Below are 19,623 nucleotides of genomic sequence, written 5' to 3' on the forward strand. Positions count from 1 at the left end.
ATAAGGCTGCCGCAACACAGGTAGGGTAGGGAGCATTGGGCTAGTTACAAGCATGCAAGACTATCGCCATGCACAGCCTGGTAACTGCATGCAGGCAGCCTGGCACAGAGGGAACTCTGTAAGGTGAGATCTTAACCTAGGATAGACCTTATAATATTAGTGGGCCTCATACATAAAGTCCGTACGGTTTACTGTTTTATCTGCAGTGTCAGTTTATTATACACATAGGGGAAATCTGCCTTATAGTGCAGTTTTGCTTCCCTTACACCTACAATGTCATGTAAGGTAAGGAAATGGGGTGAAACATATGCAACAAGTTTGACTACATAGGTCCCAAGATAACATGTACATTTTATGGTTCACCTAAAATTTTCATATTTCTCTGGCTCAGGATCAGAGCCCACGCCTTTTGTCACCCTGCTGGCCCAAGTCAATTACTCTACTACCCATTAGATGGAACAAAGGCCTCCCCCAATAAAAGAAGTAATTAACAGTTCTTCCCTCAGGTCCAGAGGAGGAAACAGTGGGGAAGAAAACTTGCATCTGTTGAGTAACCCTCACACCATACCAGGGTTGTAATATTACAGACCAATTGAACAAAAGAGGAATCCCAGACCTCTACAGCTAGTATGTCAGTGATGTCCGCTAAGGGCAGAGCTGAGGTCCTAAGAGAGTGACTTCTTGATTGCACCATCTTGAAGTGTCCCAGCATGCTGTGCAGAACTGGGGAGGGACAACTGGAGGACACACCATCCCACGATCCCCTAATTGACTAAGGACTCTGCCCTTATTTGACTCTAGAACCAGTGAGTCTCTCCATGACTACAGCACCTGGTTCCAATACACACCCAAGGAATAGGTTGGAGTGAAGATCTGAACTTCTGCACCCAAGCAAGGTGGGAGGAGCACCAAAGCCCAAGAAAAAGGAGAAAGGCTGGCACAGGGAGCCAGTGGAAGCAGCTCCCTGCAAAGTGCTACCTTATTAGGCCAGAAGGCCTGCTAAAACTGCTTCAGGTGGCTAGAGCTCACCACCAGGAAATAAATGAGCCCAAGATTTTCCAAATGGGCCCAATGAGATATGCTCACAAAAAACAGTGTGAACTTGGACCCCTCCTTGAAAATAGAATCTGTGGTGCTCCACTGCCAGGTGAGAAGATAAACTCTGGGGCGGGCAGAGTACATAGCTTAGCTCAGGGTTCGTAAAAAATTATGGAGTCTGGGAGAGGCATGTATGGGGTCCCATCCTCACAGCTCTCCGAAGCCTGGGGACCTCACCCCCCAGACCATTTCATTCAAAAAGGGGCATGGGACCCAATCTCTGGCCCCCAAACATAAGATGAGGGGGAGCGCTGTTGCATCCCCCCTAATGAGAAAGAAAGCGGCCTGAAATTCCATCTGTGAGCCCCCGACGTGGGAGAAATCAGGGGGACCACTGTTGCACCCCCGGCATAGCGATGGGCTCTCTCTGCTCCCTCTGCCCATGTCTGGGTCCTACGTATTCTACAGGGTCTGCCTTAGTCCCAGTTCCAGTTGGAGCAGCCCAGCCTGAACTGCCAAACAAGGTCCTTTCCGAACTGGAACATAAGCAGCCAAAGACCGTTCTTTAAAAGAAAAGGTATTTATACTGTTCTGTGAAGCACCCTACTCTTTAATGGGGTTCACATGTGTTCTGCCACCTCTTGGTCCCCAACATTTGTTTCACAATGCACATGTTTTTTTTAATTTTCAATGCTTCAGTTAATCATGTTTGTACTTGGCATTTAGACAAGGTTCTTGAACAGGCACTCTTGAACTTTTTTCTAACACTCACTTCTATTTTAACATATTTATATCTCAACAGCTCACAAGTGGGTTTGCACTACACCTGAGCCAAGTTAGGCAGTAAAAGTGCTTCTGTCTGACCTACCCTTTACTCTTGCAGCTGTGTCCGTTGAAACTTCTTACAGCAAAACTAAGCCAGACATCCAAATTTTCTGTCAAATTTCCAACAGATTCATCAAAGTTAGTAGCAAATTAAGAAATCAAAAAGGCCTTTTCAGTGTAAAGTAGACATAAGCATAACTACAGGGTGGTACACTTATGCAGATGAATTTATTAAAGCATCAATGTGAGATGTAGCTTATGAAAAGCACCTCATTATTCAATATTGATTTCTTTAATCAATTATCAAAATCACAACCATTTTTTAAACAAGAGGAAAATCTGGGGCTTTAGCAGACGCACTTCAAATCTCTCCTCTCTCAGATTTCTGATTTTCTAAACATAAACACTCCAGTCCTGATAGCTGCCATTTTCTCTTCTGCAAAATATGAAAGACAAAATAGACTGATGTTACAATTAACAAAGCACATGAAGGATAAGAGCTGTTTTTCTTATTTTGTTCGCTTCCAATATTTAAACTATGTGATGCACTTAATCTATTCACTTGGTTCTATCATAATGTACTGACATTTATTGGATCTTTATAATGTTGGGAGTTCCATTAAGGCAGAGAGGAGACATTTGGAGAAGGGTCTGAACTTGTTTTATAGTTTTACTTAGCTGTATTCAAGTTAATATCCTAATACGGCCCTCATTACGAGTTTGTTGGATTATTTTGTTGGGGATACTGGAGGGTAGAAATTCCCAGTGCTGAATGGTATTCCCACACTTCGGGTCAGATGTAAAAAAATTGACTTTTCATTTCTTAAATAGTAACTTTATAGATGTACAAAGCAGGAATTGCTATTAGTAAATCGGTATTAAGAAATTCCATTGCATTTCCTAAATAGCAATTTCGCATTAAGAATCCACTATTTAGGAAGTGCAAAGCCATGGATGGCAAGGGGCAAATGCCCCCCGTGATGCACCCCAAAAATAAGGTTGCACCACTAGAGCACACATATGCCTAATGGGCATGTGTGTGCTCTATTGCAACTTTAAAAAGCACCTTGGTATGCTTTTTCAAATTGTACCTGGTTATCACCGACTTAAAGTCAGTGGTAATTGCATATCCTAAATGCCCAAGTCGCATTTAGGAAAAGCTTTGTCCATCAGAATAGAAATCGCAAATAGGAAATCCCTGTGTGTGATTTCCTACAATGGGAATCGCAAATTGCAATTTCTACAGGGTAAAAATCGCAATTCGCGATTTCTTAAACGGCTTTGTACATATGAAAATGGCGTTGCATTTTTTAATGGTCAAAAATACTGATTCAAACTGTTAAGAAATGCCAAAGGGCTTTGTACATCTGGTCCTAAATTCTGTAGTTTATATTTTTTTCCCCATAATAGGAAATAGCCACATGTCCCATAGATAATGGGTCCTTTACAGAGTCAATGATCTCTAATGATACGGAGCCATGTAGTACCAAACCACTGATATTACTGACAATAACAACACTGCGCCATTAATAACACTAATGGGAAAGTTAATTACTTGTTATCTCCCTTCTCCTTCATAAGAATCATCAAAGAAGTTAAAAACGACTCTCCAACTCCGCATGCTCCCATGTAAACAAACCAGTGGTACAGTCAATAAGGTAAAATTCCTAATGGACCTGCCAGAGCAACTGCTGACTCCTATAAAGAAGCAGTGTCTTATTGCAACCTTATGAGGCTGCAGTCTGTGTAACTCAATTATCCTCTTTCTTTCATTCAGATGTTTGTGAAAAAGAATATTCACCCCAATGTTTTCACTAAAGGCATTTCTTAAATTTAGTTGGCTCTTTTTTAATGATAAAGGAAATTTGTCCAATACAGCTTGCGGATGAGTGATGAAATTATTATTTCTTCTCAAGTTGTCTTTTTATAAAATCAATATCTAGATGCAAACCCATGACTGGGACTATTTCTTTATTTATGGGCTTTTGCTATAGGCAGCATACTCTCCGGAGGGGTCTCTTGGTACTGAGTAAGTACCTGCTATTGATAGAGGAGTAATTACAGCTAGGTTTTCAATGCTTTTCCTTAACTTTAACAGGGGGCGTGGACTGACAATCTCCAGGGGGATTTTATTCAATAGTTGGGTCTGTAAATTCAAAAAGCTCTCACACCCTATCTAGTACAGCTTGTCAGGAGAATTTCAAATGTTGCCTTATTGCTGATCTGACGTTTCCAACAGGGATACATTCCTTTAACTTGTTAATCAGAAAGGTAGGCGCAGTTTCATGATAGATTTAGTACATCAATCTTGAGCCCTTAAAAGTGAAGCGCTTACCTTCAGGTAGCCAGAGAAGTTGGCATAGTTGGTTGGATAAAGACTCAAACCTTTTTAGATCAAAGACCATACTAACTTTTGCATTTTGGATTACTTGTTACCCCTTGATATTTTCTTTTGGCAGGCCAAGATATGTAGAGTTGCCATAATCTCCATGGGACTGGATAAAGGCACTGCCCATGGTTCTCATATGGATGCTAGGAGGAAAAGGAAGAATTTGTCCAGGAGTGTTAATTTGCATGTCCTGGTGATGTTGGCAATTTGTTTTTCCATATTTAGCTCTGAATCCAAAATTAGGCCAAGGTCTCTGACTGAGGACACTTGCAAATCATAGAGACACTTCCCAAAATTGTAATTTGTTATAGAACAGGAGAATCACCAGCCTGGAGGGATTCAATTTGAGACAGTTTTGATTCATCCAAGCACATATGGCTTCTAAGTTGGGTGAGTGGCTGGACCTTGGGTTTCCAGGGTCATAATTTAGATTGATTATAATGTGTGTGTCATCATCAGATGGATCAAACTGAATTCTTTCTTGTAGAATCTCCAAGGGTTGAACATTGATATCAAACAGTAGTAGAAACAAAGCTAACCCTTGCAGAATGTCTTTGCAGTGTTGATGCAGAAGTTCAAAGTTGGACTTCTTGGGTCCTATTAGAAATAAATACCTTTATCTACTGAAATGCTGTGTATTTAATGTCAAGTCTATGCAGTCGTTGGATCAAAGTCCTAATAGTCATGGTATAGAATGCAGCGGACAGGAGTATCACCGCTTCCGAGCCTTATCAGTGTTGTGACTTAGGTGAAATTTCCCATGATGGAGAAACTAGGTTGATGAGTAACTTTCAATTATCTTTAAAGAAATGTGGTAATATGGCGTTAATATTTTGTTGGGCTCTATAAGGCATGACAAACTAATTTTAATAATAATAATGTTGATGTGATGATTTTAGTATTTGATTATCAGTGAAGATCCATGATGGAGAGGAAGCACACATCCATTCAAGAACTCACATAGTATCTAGGCACAGTGTGTCATCAAAGTTTTAAATCAATATGTAGATCATGTTTATCACTCCATGCCAAGTGTACTGCTTAAATAATACTGGGAGAGCTGCTTCCTTTCCAAATTTCACCTTCACCTACTTTACTGTCTAAACTGTATACAGTTACTTAGGTAGGCAGAACTACTATTAAACATCAGTTGATAGCAACAGCTTTGTTGACTATCTGCATTTTAATCTACAGGTTTAGCGCAGGCCTAACTTTCCTGAATACTGCCATAATTGCACTAAAAGCTTTATCTTTGGCAAAATCCATAAACATTCATATGTCCAGTCACATACTACTGAAGAATACCTGTAGGGTGATAAACCAGGGCCGTCTGTATGCTTTAAGAGAAGGGCTAATGTCAACCTCTCTTTTAAAAAGTGTTTGTCAGCCTGATATAGTTGGGGCAATTGCCTCTTCATATGGGTAGTTAGCTCTTATTTGGCAATAAGGCCCTTGATGTTCAAGATAGTCATTCCATACATTCTCGCTACAGCAACCATCTCGTGTCAAGGCATTGCACTGTCCCTCTGATCACAGGTGACTGAATATTAACCAATGTTGCCCAAAAAATGTAATCTCTCTTTCTCAAATTCAGTAAAATGCTTTAAAACCATATGCTGGTCAGATACCTCGAATAGATGATGCCAGTGAGTGAAGACGTGAACCCTTTCAACATCTCTTGTTAATTATGGCCAACTACAAATGTCTGCAAATTGGCTCATATTAAGGGAGGCACTTATAGGAAGAGGTATCCCTCAGGAATCCAGGTCAAGGAAGGTCTACTGTTAGACACAGTATGTGCAAACCTACAGAACATTTACAGAAGACTTTAGTTTTACAGGCTGACTGTGGACTGAAATACAAGGCACAAGTGATCACCGAAAATAGACTAAGTGATCAGAGACAGACTGTACAGGTCATATCAGAAACAAAGCAACTCACAGCAGCGTGAGCTTGGACAAGTAGAAACTGAAAAACACTTTCTTCTGCCTGAAGCACACCGGAGGCATCATTAAAAAAAAGTATCATCTCACAGAAAACTGCATAGAAAGGTAGAGTACAAACTGTAGTGAATCCTAGTTTGTTTTAACGGGATAACAGGAGTTAGCTTAGCCGTAGGCTTGTAAACTCGTGCACCAGTCACCCAGTTACTTTTGACCTACTTAGCTTGCTCTGTCTTAGTCCATTTAATTATTTATTTCCTTCAAGATGGCGGCCTTGTTTAAAGTTAGGCCACTTGTTATGGGTTCTATTATTAGTGTCACTGCGCCAAGGTGTCAAGATCAAGCACGAAAGACAAACATACAGTAGGTATTCACACTTAGGGATTTTCCCTCTCTATACTTTCGAGGGATTGTTGATATTAATTGCCATCCCAAGCATGCCTGTTATCTATTGTTATGAATAACACTTATGTCAGGGGACCTTGTAGATCTGTATAAATACAACACACTGTAGATAGATAATCAGAGGGATTCCGACCAGAGGGCATCGCCACCATCGCTGATACCAATGCTGCAGTCATCTTGACGCTGACCCAGTCTTCGTGTCCCTGCGGAGTCTGAGATAGAGACCTCATTCCAAGGTAACGAGGGTTGGGAGCTCCTCTCATGGACACGACTTTGGCAGATTAGGTTTAACAAACCCAGCTCTCCTTTAGGTAGGAGGATAGACCTATTCTCCTTAGGGTATTAGGGCTTATTCCATCTTTTACATATACATATATTTCCTTAATATATTGCACAATGGTGGGGGTCTTTATAACAATGACTCTCTTCTTCACAATATTGTTGCTTGGTATATTCATTATCCTAATCATTGCAGTTCATGCAACTTATCACAAATTGCAGTTATGTTGAATAAAAACTATTATAACTTCACTGCATCTGTGTTATTGCCTTTGTTTGTATGAGACATAATAAATCTGTGAGAAAAGGGTAATCTCCGTTTAACCACGACAACCCTGAGATATTGTACTTTGAGTCCATGCGTAAGCGACTGCTACAAATCACCTTTTACTATTGTGTTTCTGGTGAGGTACTGCTAGTAAGCCGGTAAGGTTTGGACAACAGTTACAACTAGTTGTAGGAAGAGACTTAGGCCCTCATTCCGACTTAAGCCGGCGGCGGTCGACGCCGGCCCGTCGGAGGCCGCCGAAATACCGCCCCGCGGTCAGGAGACCGCGAGGGGTATTTCAACTTTCCTGCTGGGCCGGCGGGCGATCTTTCAAAGATCGCCCGCCGGCCCAGCGGGAAAGCGCCTTCCATGAAGATGCTGGCTCCGAATGGAGCCGGCGGAGTGGAAGGCGTGCGACGGGTGCTGCTGCACCCGTCGCGCATATCGGTGTCTGCAAAGCAGACACTGAAAAGCTTAGTGGGGCCCTGTGAGGGGGCCCCTGCAGTGTCCATGCCCTGGGCATGGACACTGCAGGGGCCCCCAGGGGCCCCACGACACCCGTTCCCGCCGGCCAGGTTCTGGAGGTACAAACCGCCAGAGCCAGGCCGGCGGGAAGGGGGTCGGAATCCCCATGGCGGCGCAGCATGCTGTGCCGCCATGGAGGATTCCCCAGGGCAGCGGGAAACTGGCGGGAGACCGCCAGTTTTCCCTGTCTGACCGCGGCAGAACAGCCGCGGTCAGAATGCCCTTAGGAGCACCGCCGGCCTGTCGGCGGTGCTCCCGCGCCCGTTGGCCCTGGTGGATTGTATCCGCCAGGGTCAGAATGAGGGCCTTAGTCACCTACAAACAAAAGTACTGTCATCCTGAGACCAGCAGTCTTGCTCAGAGCAAGAGTCCAAACTACGACATGGCGCCACCAACGATGGTGTTTAGGCACTAATTTACGGATACCCTGACTATCACTGTCTCACAGACAACAGGTACCCTCAGTACCATTATACGGAGACGTCCGTGGTCTTTGGGAGAATCCTCCTCAGCTGAACAGGTAACACCTAATTAGGCTGTAGGTTGTTCGAGCTCGAACTCATCAAAAGGAAAAGCTTCCCCTATTTTTTGGTGTTCCGTTTCTCTAAACAACTATGGCTAATACCATAGACATTCCTGCAAATGCTAGACATGCACTTACACAACATTTATTAGCGCATGGCCTTACAGAAGAGGGCGGGGATGTTACTCTGATTATAGAAGCGACTGAAGCCTACCAAACAGAAACGTTTTACTGTTGGGTTGCCTTTCCTGAGGCTGACCAACAAATGCACATATTTCACACATATGACATTGCGAACGTACCCGTAAGATACGAAGCATACCAGTATCATGAAATGTCGCTCACATATCAAGAGCATCAGAACTGGTTTGAAGGCGCCCTACCGCATGTACTACGACGGGTGATGCTAGGTCCTTTAAGTAATGAAGGGCCTACATGGCCCATGTTTGCCACATATACACCTCACCCAGGCATGCAGACTATGCCGATCGCAGATTTACGAATAGTATATAATGAATTAGTGGCATTATATAGACGACTGGTTCAGTTCGTAATGCGAACATTGAACACTACACCAGCGCGTCCAGCACCACCAGTAGCTGGTGGATATCAATTGGCTACTGGGATTAATCCACAAACAGTGCATACTATTATGGGTAAAGTGCCCACGGAACAGGAAAAAATACCGTTCTGGATTGCCCAGAAAACAAATCAGCTGGAAGCTGTGTTCCCCCATACGGGGCCACAGGAAAAACATAGATTGCTCACTATGTGCTTGCCGTTTGGGATGGTTCCCTCAGTGGATGAGTGTGCCACTTGGGGTACAGTCTTCGCTGCCGTTTATACTGCCACACATGGTACCCCTACACTTGCCAATTTACCGGAAGTGTTAAAACAAATACAAAATGAGCATGGGGCTGCACCGGCCCTGGATCTGGGGATGAAATTGATGCGTAACTTTGACGCCGTCTCCTCGATAATACTAAGTAATATTAAAGGGGAAGCGGTGGCACTGGCAATACGCCAGCGTCTCCGGGAAACTCCAAATATGGAACAAGAGAGACAGCTACCGAAAATAATCTCCGATACCTACACTAGTATAGGACGGTATGGTTTGGGAGCCAACCCAAAAAAATTGGACATACCATCTACCACCCATAAGGAAGGTACAAAGCAGGCACAAGAGGGCTCTAAAAAGCGCAGGGACAAACAAAAAGATTTCAAAGACAGGAGAAATAAAAGAGCTGATTCTCCACATCCGGAGTACTCCGAAAGGAGGTATAATCTCAGAAATAGGGATAACATTAGAACTCCAGACAGATATACTGATTCACGTCCTTCTCGTTCCTTTCAGGATGCACGGATAAACGTAGCGAGAGAGGGGGCCGTCAAGACGTCCGGAATACGTGAAAGAAAAGAAAGACTCGCCACAGTCTACCGTTAAAAAAGAAGAAAAGACTCCTCAGCAAAAGCCACAATTTAAAAAGAAGAAAGTGGCAGCACTGACCGTTAAAAATGCCAGTAGTATTGAGAACACTGTTGAGGAACAAGAGGTGGGCAGTGACTCTGTTGGACAGCGCAGCAGAGGTCACGATATGTCGCCAGAGTCTGAAAGATCATCTGGTTGCGACAGCAACTAGCGATTACATCGCGGTTGAGACAGCGGATGGCCGCGTTCTCCCACCCGATCAGGTTTATGATTTAACGATTCAGATAGAGGGAGACGTGGACCGCATTATTAGTGTAATATTTTGGGATGAACTTACTAGTGATATCCTGTTGGCCGAGAGAGACTGGCCACCTGAACATGTCCGCAAGCTCCCACATGGGGAAGATGTCATTTTGCCTTCTTTCTCCGATCTTGTTCCGGAGGCAGACAAAAAAGCCTATGCTGCTGAATGGGCTTTAGCACAGGCACCTGCACTAGACCTAAGTGCATTTTCCTTTGGCTCTCGGAAACGCTTTTGTCATTTACCCCAAGGCTATAAAAACAGCCCAGGACTGTTTTCAGCCCGTGTAACATCAATATTGCACGAGCTTGATTCCGATGCATTATCCTATGTGGATGATATCTATCTCACTGACGACGCCCTCGACATTCATCTTGCGAGGGTCGATCGGATCATTTTGGGATTTGCAGCATTCGGTTATAAATTTAATTTTAAGAAAAGCAGGATAGCCTTTCTTAGTGTATTGTTCCTAGGATATGAACTATCAAACGAGGGGAAGAGCCTGGCCCAGCACCTCCTAGAAAAGTGTGCTCAGCTACAGCCTCCGAACACACTTAAGAAATTACAGTCATTACTGGGTTTCTTTAATTTTGGCAGAACATACATTCCAGATTATGCTGAATGCATCAAACCACTTTATGACTTAATTCAGCCCAACTTTTCTAGCAGACGATGGACGATTGAACACACACACATCCTTAGGGACATACAACTGGACATGCTGGAAGCTAGACACTTATACACACGTGACAATAAAACAAATTTGGTCATCAGAATAATAGCTGGTGCCCTTGGATTTACCTATGTCACCTTTAATGAGGGTGACACGGTGCCGATAGCATACAAATCACATTTGTACTCGAATGCTGAGAAACGTTTTGCTCCTACAGAAGAAATTCTGACAGCAGTTCAGATGGCCGTCATAAAGGAGAGGCCACTTGCCCAGGGGAAACGCATTATTGTTGTCTCCCCGGTGCCGGCCTTAGAGGCTGTCACTAAAGCGAGCGTTCCAAACGCTAAGACATTATATCCACGCTGGATTCAATGGGCAACGTCTCTGACCGCCACTGATGTTGATTATGTGTTTGACCCAAGACTTCGGACACAAGAATTTCTCCAGTATGAACAGGAGTACCCCGCTCCTCTACATATATTGCCAATAGACAGTTATGATACCATTATTTATACTGACGGATCGGCACAACCGGCTGTGGGTACTAAACATCAATACTCGGCAGCTTGCGCAGCCGTGTGCGGGGTAATGGAAGACAGAGTTTTCCATCCTCACAATACCTATACTCAGACCTTAGGGGACTGCACAGCCCAGTTGGCCGAGCTTAAGGCTCTTCTTCTAGCGCTCGAACATTCTGAGCCAGGAACACAGACTTTGATCATCTGTGATTCATATTACTGCGTCCAGTCATACAATGAATATCTCAATCATTGGAAACTGAACGGGTTTAGAGATTCTAAAGGGAACACCATTAAACACAAAATGGTGTGGGGAAGGGTGGCTGATCTTAAAGATAAGCTTCCATGTGTCCATGTGGTTCATACACGTTGCCGGCAATACATTGGCTGATGAAGCAGCCAAAGCATCAGTAGCTACGGCTTCTGTGGCTGCAGTGACTCGTTCTCGGATGAGGTTGGATAATGAAATACTGATTGCCGTTAAAGCTTCGGCTGCAGGCAAGACCCTTCCGAAAGGATACCCTACGAACTATACTTATCATATCAGTGCACAGAATGTTGCTTTTGCAACGATTCCTGAGGTAGGTGATCGAGTGATCCCCAATGAAGACCAAAGATTAGAGCTGATTACAGCTGCACATGAGGGTGTCGCTTCTGCACATGCTGGTATACAGGCCACTATAACAATACTACATCAACGATACTGGTGGCCTGGTCTATGCAGACGGACTAAACAGTATGTCCTTTGCTGTGACATTTGTCAGCAGATTAAGGGCTCAAATATCAGACGCCCTCTGCAGACATCCCTCTTAGTGTCAGACAAGCCACTCCATTGTGTGTACCTGGACCATTGTGGTCCCTTGCAGCCTGATGGTGCATATGAATACATTTTAGTGGCTGTAGATTCCTGTTCTAGATTCCTGTGGGTATGGCCACAGCGGTCGGCTGACGCCCAGACTGTTATAAAAGATTTGCTGATCTTTATCGGTACATATGCGGTTGCAGCATTCCATTCGGACCAGGGCCCTGCATTTGCCTCTAAAGCTTTCAGGGACACCATGAGAACTATGGATGTTGAACTCCATTACTCCTCACCATACCATCCCGAGGGAAATTCGGTCGTGGAGAGGTGGAATCGTGATCTAAAGCAGTCCTTAACAGCTCGAGTATTAGGTTCAGGCCGCAGTTGGTTACATCACCTATATGGGGTCCAGAGAGCACTTAATAATCTGCCAAGACGGTCCTTGGGGGGAAAGTCTCCATATGAGGTTCTCTTTGGGACACCTATGTATGTCCCCGATCTCGATGCCCCTGGTATGGTGGCAGCAGAAACACCATTTGACATAAAAGAACGACTCACTGTTTTACAGGAGCTTCAACAATTCCGTGATGATAAATCATCTGCAAGTGCTGCCACCTTGGGAATAAGGGAATTGGCGAAAACTTCGACTGGCTGGATTCCTAACGTTGGGGATCTGGTTCGTGAAAAGATAGCGGTGAAAAAAGAATTTGGTCCATCATACAGAGCACCTGTACCGGTCTTGGGGATAAAAGACACCAGGACTGTCATCCTTCCACCATTGTCTGGTTCCAAATCAAACAGATTCATCTCCATTGATGACATCAAATTACACCATGTGGCTGATTCTTCACAGTAGACCAGGAGGTCCCTTGGGTAGTTCCCGATCCCCTCTCACTACCCAACAGGACATCCATCTACATAGTAGGATGAATATCACTACTACTGACTATGCAACTATGTCAACTGCTGTTCAGGACACTTCCTCGACCATGGGGAGGGCGGAAAATGAACTTTTGTTGGTTCCAGTAACAACTTCGGTGACCACCCCGCTTCAGGATTTGGCTGTATTTTACACAAACACTTCCACGGCTAATGACGTTGTCTATCAAGAACTTCCACGAGCCGTGAATGAGAATTCACCGGGTCCTGTGTTTGCAGAGACTTCCTCTGGCTCTTTTGTAGACATTGATGATTTTTCTTCGGATTCATCCTTAACTGAGACTGACAAACTTTCGAGTAGTAGCAAATTCTGTTGATGGCTTGAGAAGAACTATTTGATATATCCATGGAACTATCTATGGTTCTGTTTGACATTTATTGCATTATTTTTATGGATTGGTTTTGTGACAGTTTTTTTTTTACTGATTAATGGTCACTATATCGCTGATCGCTCCTCTGTGGAGCCTGTTGATGAAATTTTAACACCACATCATTCTTCACATAAGGTCCGTCGTGATTTGTCCCCTGTCAATATTACAGCTATTCCAATTCCTGATGGGATTGTATGGGACAAAGTTCCGTTCGATATATACGGGCCTACAGAGATGATTCAAATACCATACGTGTTCAAAATTTCAATGTCTGATGTTATTACACCTAATGTTGTCTCTGATGATTGGGATGTCCAAACAGTTGATTCAATGCTAACTGAAATGAAGGACTACTCCGCTTTTGGAAGTGATGATGTATATGATTATACAATGAATTATGGAGAAATGTTCTGCTATAACAATTGGGGACATCACTAACTACACCGTGCAACTAGATATAGGCCTCTCTTTAACTACACACAATGGGAACACTGTTCAACACCACAGGTGGGGAGTCCAAAGTATTACAGTGACAAATTCACATACTTTTCTGGGCATGATACAAAGAAAGCTGAGTCGTATTATTTTAAATTACCTCCAGCGCAATTTAGAAAACTTTTGCTAACAGATACGTATCTGATTTATTCTGATCCCTTTGTTTCCCGGCTCTCGATTGAGGGTTACGAATATTGGAAAAACACTATTGATTTGAAGAGTGTATGGGGGACACAAGATTGGCAAATACAGGGTAGGGAAGCTTTGTTTCGAGCATGCTTGATTCATGTGCAAATGAATTTTTTAAATGACACTGTTGAGCAGACATCATGTCTAGAGTTGGCAAAAATTAAAGATCTGAACACGCCCAGTATCCCTACTCCAACAAAATGTAGAGATTGGCAACACTTTCTTAATGTTTCAGAGGATAGGCTAGATGCGATGGTTAAGGCTGGTGCTTATAATTCTTCACTTTCCCGTCCCGGCGGATGGTTGGTATGGCCCACCGACACTGATGAGTGTCAAAGGCGTTTTTTTAACTCTTCAGGGGGTTTTTCCATTCATAGGGCAGACCCTCGCTTTCTATCAGGTCAACATACTGGTATAATTACAACATACAGTGTGGGTAAGCTGTGCCAGCAATGGGTGCAGACAAATACTTTAACAACGGTTAAACAACACCTGAACACTCTTTCTGACAGTATAGACTTACAGAATTTCCTATTAGGTCCTAGGAAACAACGCTCTAAATGTTTTTTATATGCTATGTATAATGACATTTTGAAACTTTCCCAAATTGAGGCTGCTGCACGTTTAAGGCAACTTGATAAGGAGAATTTGGAAAAAACATTGGCTGTTGTTGACAATGGCATGAACACGCTGTCAAACAGGATTTATTCACTGTCAAATATAGTGTCATCTGCTATTGATATCACTCAGACTGATTTGTCCCGGTTATATCATGGGCAAACATAGCTACGTTCCATCATGCAGCTGGGTTGGGCATTGCAGACACTAAGAAGTGGCCACATTCCATGGAAATACATTAATGGGAGTGAACTATTCGCTGCTTTTAATTTTTCCAGGGAACAAGAGACAATGGCTAAAAGGGAGGCTCGTTTCACCTTGCTTTAAGTAGAGAAGTTAGATAAGTTGCCCTTCACGGTAGCAGAGAGTCCTTCAACTATCTGGCTCTTACACGGCATTATTAATTTACCGTTTCTCGAGCTGCCTGAAACATCTTGCAGTGGGACGATATGAACGGCTAGGAGATAGCTTTATTAAGGAAGAGTGGGAGTTACCCTTTGAGTATCGATGTTTGAACGGTGAACAGGAGGTCTTTCTTAGCGGAAGTGAATGTGAGACTGCTGTTCGTCATTCCATGATATGCAAACAGGTGTCTCTTCACGGTCTTTGCAATGCGGGGGTCGCGAATTTGGCCTGTTTTCTGAAGGGTACTCCCGTCCCCTTGATTCGTTCAGTGTTTCATGTACTTTCTAATGGGAGTTATGTTCTACTGAACGATGACAGCTGTTGCGGCTTGCGACCTGGAATTGCCTACGCAATCTCAGTCACGAAGGTCGTTACGTGTTGTGGTCATGTTTTGTTTCCCCCCACACGAGAGATACAAGTATCTAAAATGTGGCCCCACATTGATACTATTAATGTGAACTATGAAAAGTTGAGTAGACTAAAGGCCCTATTGTTTCAGAAACAGGTCGCCTTGACATCCGCAAAAGAGACGTATGCTCTCCAGATTGCGAGATCATCAGCCGAGATACAATCCCTTTTAAATACTGATTTCCCCAAACACTTTGGAGAGCTGGTATCCAGAATATTCAATGCTTCAAGCACAACTGGGATTGTTCATTTCTTTAAGGCTGTCGGTCTGGTTTCGTGTCCATCTTCCAGACTGTCTTCGGAGTCATCCCATCAGCCATCCATTCTCTCTTTTCCAGTGTGTTTGGTGGCTTTCCAATTATTTTGGCTTTAATTGGCGGACTGCTACTGCTATTTTTTCTGATTCGAGGTGGTTGTTTTTTTCCAACGACACAGAGCAATGGAGCCGCTCCCGTCAACCCCGCTGTGCCGCATGGTTCGGATCTTCGGTACACCTTTGCTGGTGGAACTGGAGTTTGACTGGTCATTGTCATTCCGGCCTCTACTATGGTGTGTACAACCGGTATTCCGCTGCATATGGTGTCTCTTTGAACATCTGCCTATGGTCTGTCTTGCTGTTGTACCAACATCTCCTGTGGACCACGAACTGCTGATGTCCCCGATGAGGGTTCATACACGCTCATGCCCCTTGAGACTGAGGTTGCTCCGCGAGGCCACCTATGAGCCTTCTGTTATAAGATCTAACATGGATGAGGACGCTGCAGCGAGTGTCGATACACCGATGAATGTGGCTCACTTCTGCTCTGTGGATCCGTTTGTCCGTCCAGCTCTAGATTTCACTTCAGACGATGTTGACTCGTTTTTAAGATCTTTGAATGGTGACTTCGATGACATTCTTCAAGATCCTGCATATAACACATGATTTGATGAATTTGCTTACCAGTTCCCGGTTCCAAAATAAGCGATTATACTAAAAGTTTGCTATACTTGTCATGGTTGATATTAACATCTCTGTATGTTTTTTAAATGAATTTTAACACACAGCAATTATTTTGTCATTAAGTACATTTTTTAGCTTGAGTTTTTGTTTTTGTTTTTTGGCTTTTAGTTCAGTAGCAGCTTTTTTAGCGTTTGGGTTGCTTTACCTTCATCATACCTGTTACGGCAATGGGGAGGGTGTAGTGAATCCTAGTTTGTTTTAACGGGATAACAGGAGTTAGCTTAGCCGTAGGCTTGTAAACTCGTGCCCCCGTAACCCAGTGACTTTTAACCTACTTAGCTTGCTCTGTCTTAGTCCATTTAATTATTTATTTCCTTCAAGATGGCGGCCTTGTTTATAGTTAGGCCACTTGTTATGGGTTCTATTATCAGTGTCACTGCGCCAAGGCGTCAAGATCAAGCACGAAAGACAAACATACAGTAGGTATTCACACTTAGGGATTTTCCCTCTCTATACTTTCGAGGGATTGTTGATATTAATTGCCGTCCCAAGCATGCCTGTTATCTATTGTTATGAATAACACTTATGTCAGGGTACCTTGTAGATCTGTATAAATACAGCACACTTTAGATAGATAATCAGAGGGATTCCGACCAGAGGGCATCGCCACCATCGCTGATACCAATGCTGCAGTCATCTTGACGCTGACCCAGTCTTCGTGTCCCTGCGGAGTCTGAGATAGAGACCTCATTCCAAGGTAACGAGGGTTGGGGGCTCCTCTCATGGACACGACTGTGGCAGATTAGGTTTAACAAACCCAGCTCTCCTTTAGGTAGGAGGTTGGACCTATTCTCCTTAGGGTATTAGGGCTTATTCCATCTTTTACATATACATATATTTCTTTCATATATTGCACAATGGTGGGGGTCTTTATAACAATGACTCTCTTCTTCACAATATTGTTGCTTGGTATATTCATTATCCTAATCATTGCAGTTCATGCAACTTATCACAAATTGCAGTTATGTTGAATAAAAACTATTATAACTTCACTGCATCTGTGTTATTGCCTTTGTTTGTATGAGACATAATAAATCTGTGAGAAAAGGGTAATCTCCGTTTAACCACGACAACCCTGAGATATCGTACTTTGAGTGCATGCGTAAGCGACTGCTAAAAATCACCTTTTACTATTGTGTTTCTGGTGAGGTACTGCTAGTAAGCCGGTAAGGTTTGGACAACAGTTACAACTAGTTGTAGGAAGAGACTTAGTCACCTACAAACAAAAGTACTGTCATCCTGAGACCAGCAGTCTTGCTCAGAGCAAGAGTCCAAACTACGACAAAACTTGGACAAACTTGTAAGTATGTACCCAATGCATGTACTTTTGTACCTCATACCTGACTTGTCCCATTAATAAAGACATGTATATTATTCTGTATTTCTACTAATGGACCTTCTCTCCATACAAACACCATACCTAAATCATGTAATCACATTTGCTTCCATACATTTGAGAACCTATTAGGTACTGGTGTCAAAGTGGCCACACAATAAGGGCAGGCCACACATCATTCCAGCCGTGGTTTTTCTATGAGTCACAGTGAAACCATGGCAGCTTTTGCATGTATCAAAAATGATTTCAAGATGCTGGGGCTTTGTGGGGTTAATTTTCAAATAAATAAGTAGGTAAGGGATAATTATTTCTGAAACCATCCCAAATGTATGGCTATAGTTTCTACAATACAGTCTATCATATGGGATCAAGTACTTCCACTACACACACTAAGGATATTTCAAGTCATGATATAAAGCACCTGGATACCCTCATGGCTGTTAATTGTGCTCTACAAATCCATATAACAAAACATAACACCAAGGCCAAGGGCATGTTACTCCGAAGTGACATGCAATATCCTTTTAACATACTACAGAGGGTATTTTATTCCTTGTAATACATAATCAAACTATTAGCCCTCTGTGGCGAGACGCAGTGCAAAGGACAACATAGGAGTCGATATTCCAATAGGTTATGGATGTTTATTGTTTTATGCAAGTGGTTGTGTTTGGTTTGGTGGCTCTTTTGGTTTCTCCGTCTGTCTCTGCGGGTCTACTTCAGTTCCTTATTCTTTCACCGTCTCCTTGGTTCTCTTCTTTTCCATAGGTCTCCTGGGAGGTGCATGTGTGGAAAAGAAGGAATAGAACGGTAAGTGTTTCGGTTGTTTTCTCTTTTCCTACTATTCCTTGCTGTCTCTCTTCTTCTGTCTCATCTTTCTGTTCTCTCTCTCTCTCGTGTGCTCTCCTTCTTTGTTTTAACCTTCTCTTTTCCTTTCCTTGTTTCAGCTGGTTTTTCTTCGGTAATTCCCTGTTTCTGTCTTCCTTCTGGACCTGTCTGTTGGTATTGGTGTTGGTCTTTTACCCCACCTTCCTTTTCTTTGTCATAGGATGACCTGATACTTTCTTATGGCGTTTCTATTTCTTGTATTGTGATTCCCCTCACCTCACCTCACCTCACCGGTGCTTCCTGAAGTCTTATGTCTGCCCCTCCGTCTGGTTTTTTTTCTTACGTTTTCCCACCCGTCCTCCCTTGTACCTTTTGTCCACACCACCCGTCCTCCCTTCCCCAGACCACAACACGTCACGCACCTGAAAACTCCATGTTTCTCCAGAAGCGTGGCGGGCTGCGGCGTTCTGCCTCCCGGTCACCGTGGCGTTCCGGTCTCCTCCTCGCTCCTCCTGGGTCGGATTCTGTCGGTCTCGGTAAAACTCCTTTCCTGGATCCTGGATCCTCCGATCTGGGTTCCTGTCGCAATAGCCTCCTGGCTGCTTGCTCTGTCGTCCCGCTTTTCCTCTCTGTCCTCCGCGGCGTCTCCTGATTCCTGTTTCCACTCCTTCCTCCCTGACTCCTTCTCCGCTGACCTTTTGAAGGTCCTGCCTTCCTGCGTTGTCCAGGGTGCGCCACTCTCATTGGTTGAGAGTCCTTGTTGTTCCGGCACCCCAGAGGCAGCAACAGCACAAGTGGGCAGAGTGTGCAGGCGGGTCTCAACCAGCCCGTCACACCATCCCACAAACGACATAAATCTTTAGTGTCTTGCTCTTTCATGTGAAGAAGAAAAACAGAATTTGCGGTGAAAAATTTAACACACAAACTGCTAGAGAGCTCAGACCAAAATGTCTGCCAGCTAACAGCGCTTCTTTGACCCTGAAAGTTTTTCTATCAAACCAAACTAGTTATAGAACGCATCCACTAACATGGACAAACAGTTGAGAAGGTTCACAGTGCTGGCAGCCCTTCTTGAAAAGAACAGCCTCACTATGAGGTGGGAAGGGGTCCTACTTC

General features: G+C 43.6%; 1 long non-coding RNA gene across 1 annotated transcript; it reads right to left on the bottom strand.

The window, feature by feature from the left end:
* Positions 1-2,072: 2,072 nt before the first annotated feature.
* Positions 2,073-19,297, bottom strand: LOC138299223 (uncharacterized). Its single transcript, XR_011204724.1, has 2 exons — positions 18,930-19,297; positions 2,073-2,299 (listed from the first exon to the last, which is right to left on the bottom strand). It is a non-coding gene; the product is annotated as an uncharacterized lncRNA (long non-coding RNA).
* Positions 19,298-19,623: the final 326 nt, after the last annotated feature.

This window comes from Pleurodeles waltl, chromosome 6 (assembly GCF_031143425.1).
Source record: "Pleurodeles waltl isolate 20211129_DDA chromosome 6, aPleWal1.hap1.20221129, whole genome shotgun sequence".
Classification (NCBI taxonomy): Eukaryota; Metazoa; Chordata; class Amphibia; order Caudata; family Salamandridae; genus Pleurodeles; species Pleurodeles waltl.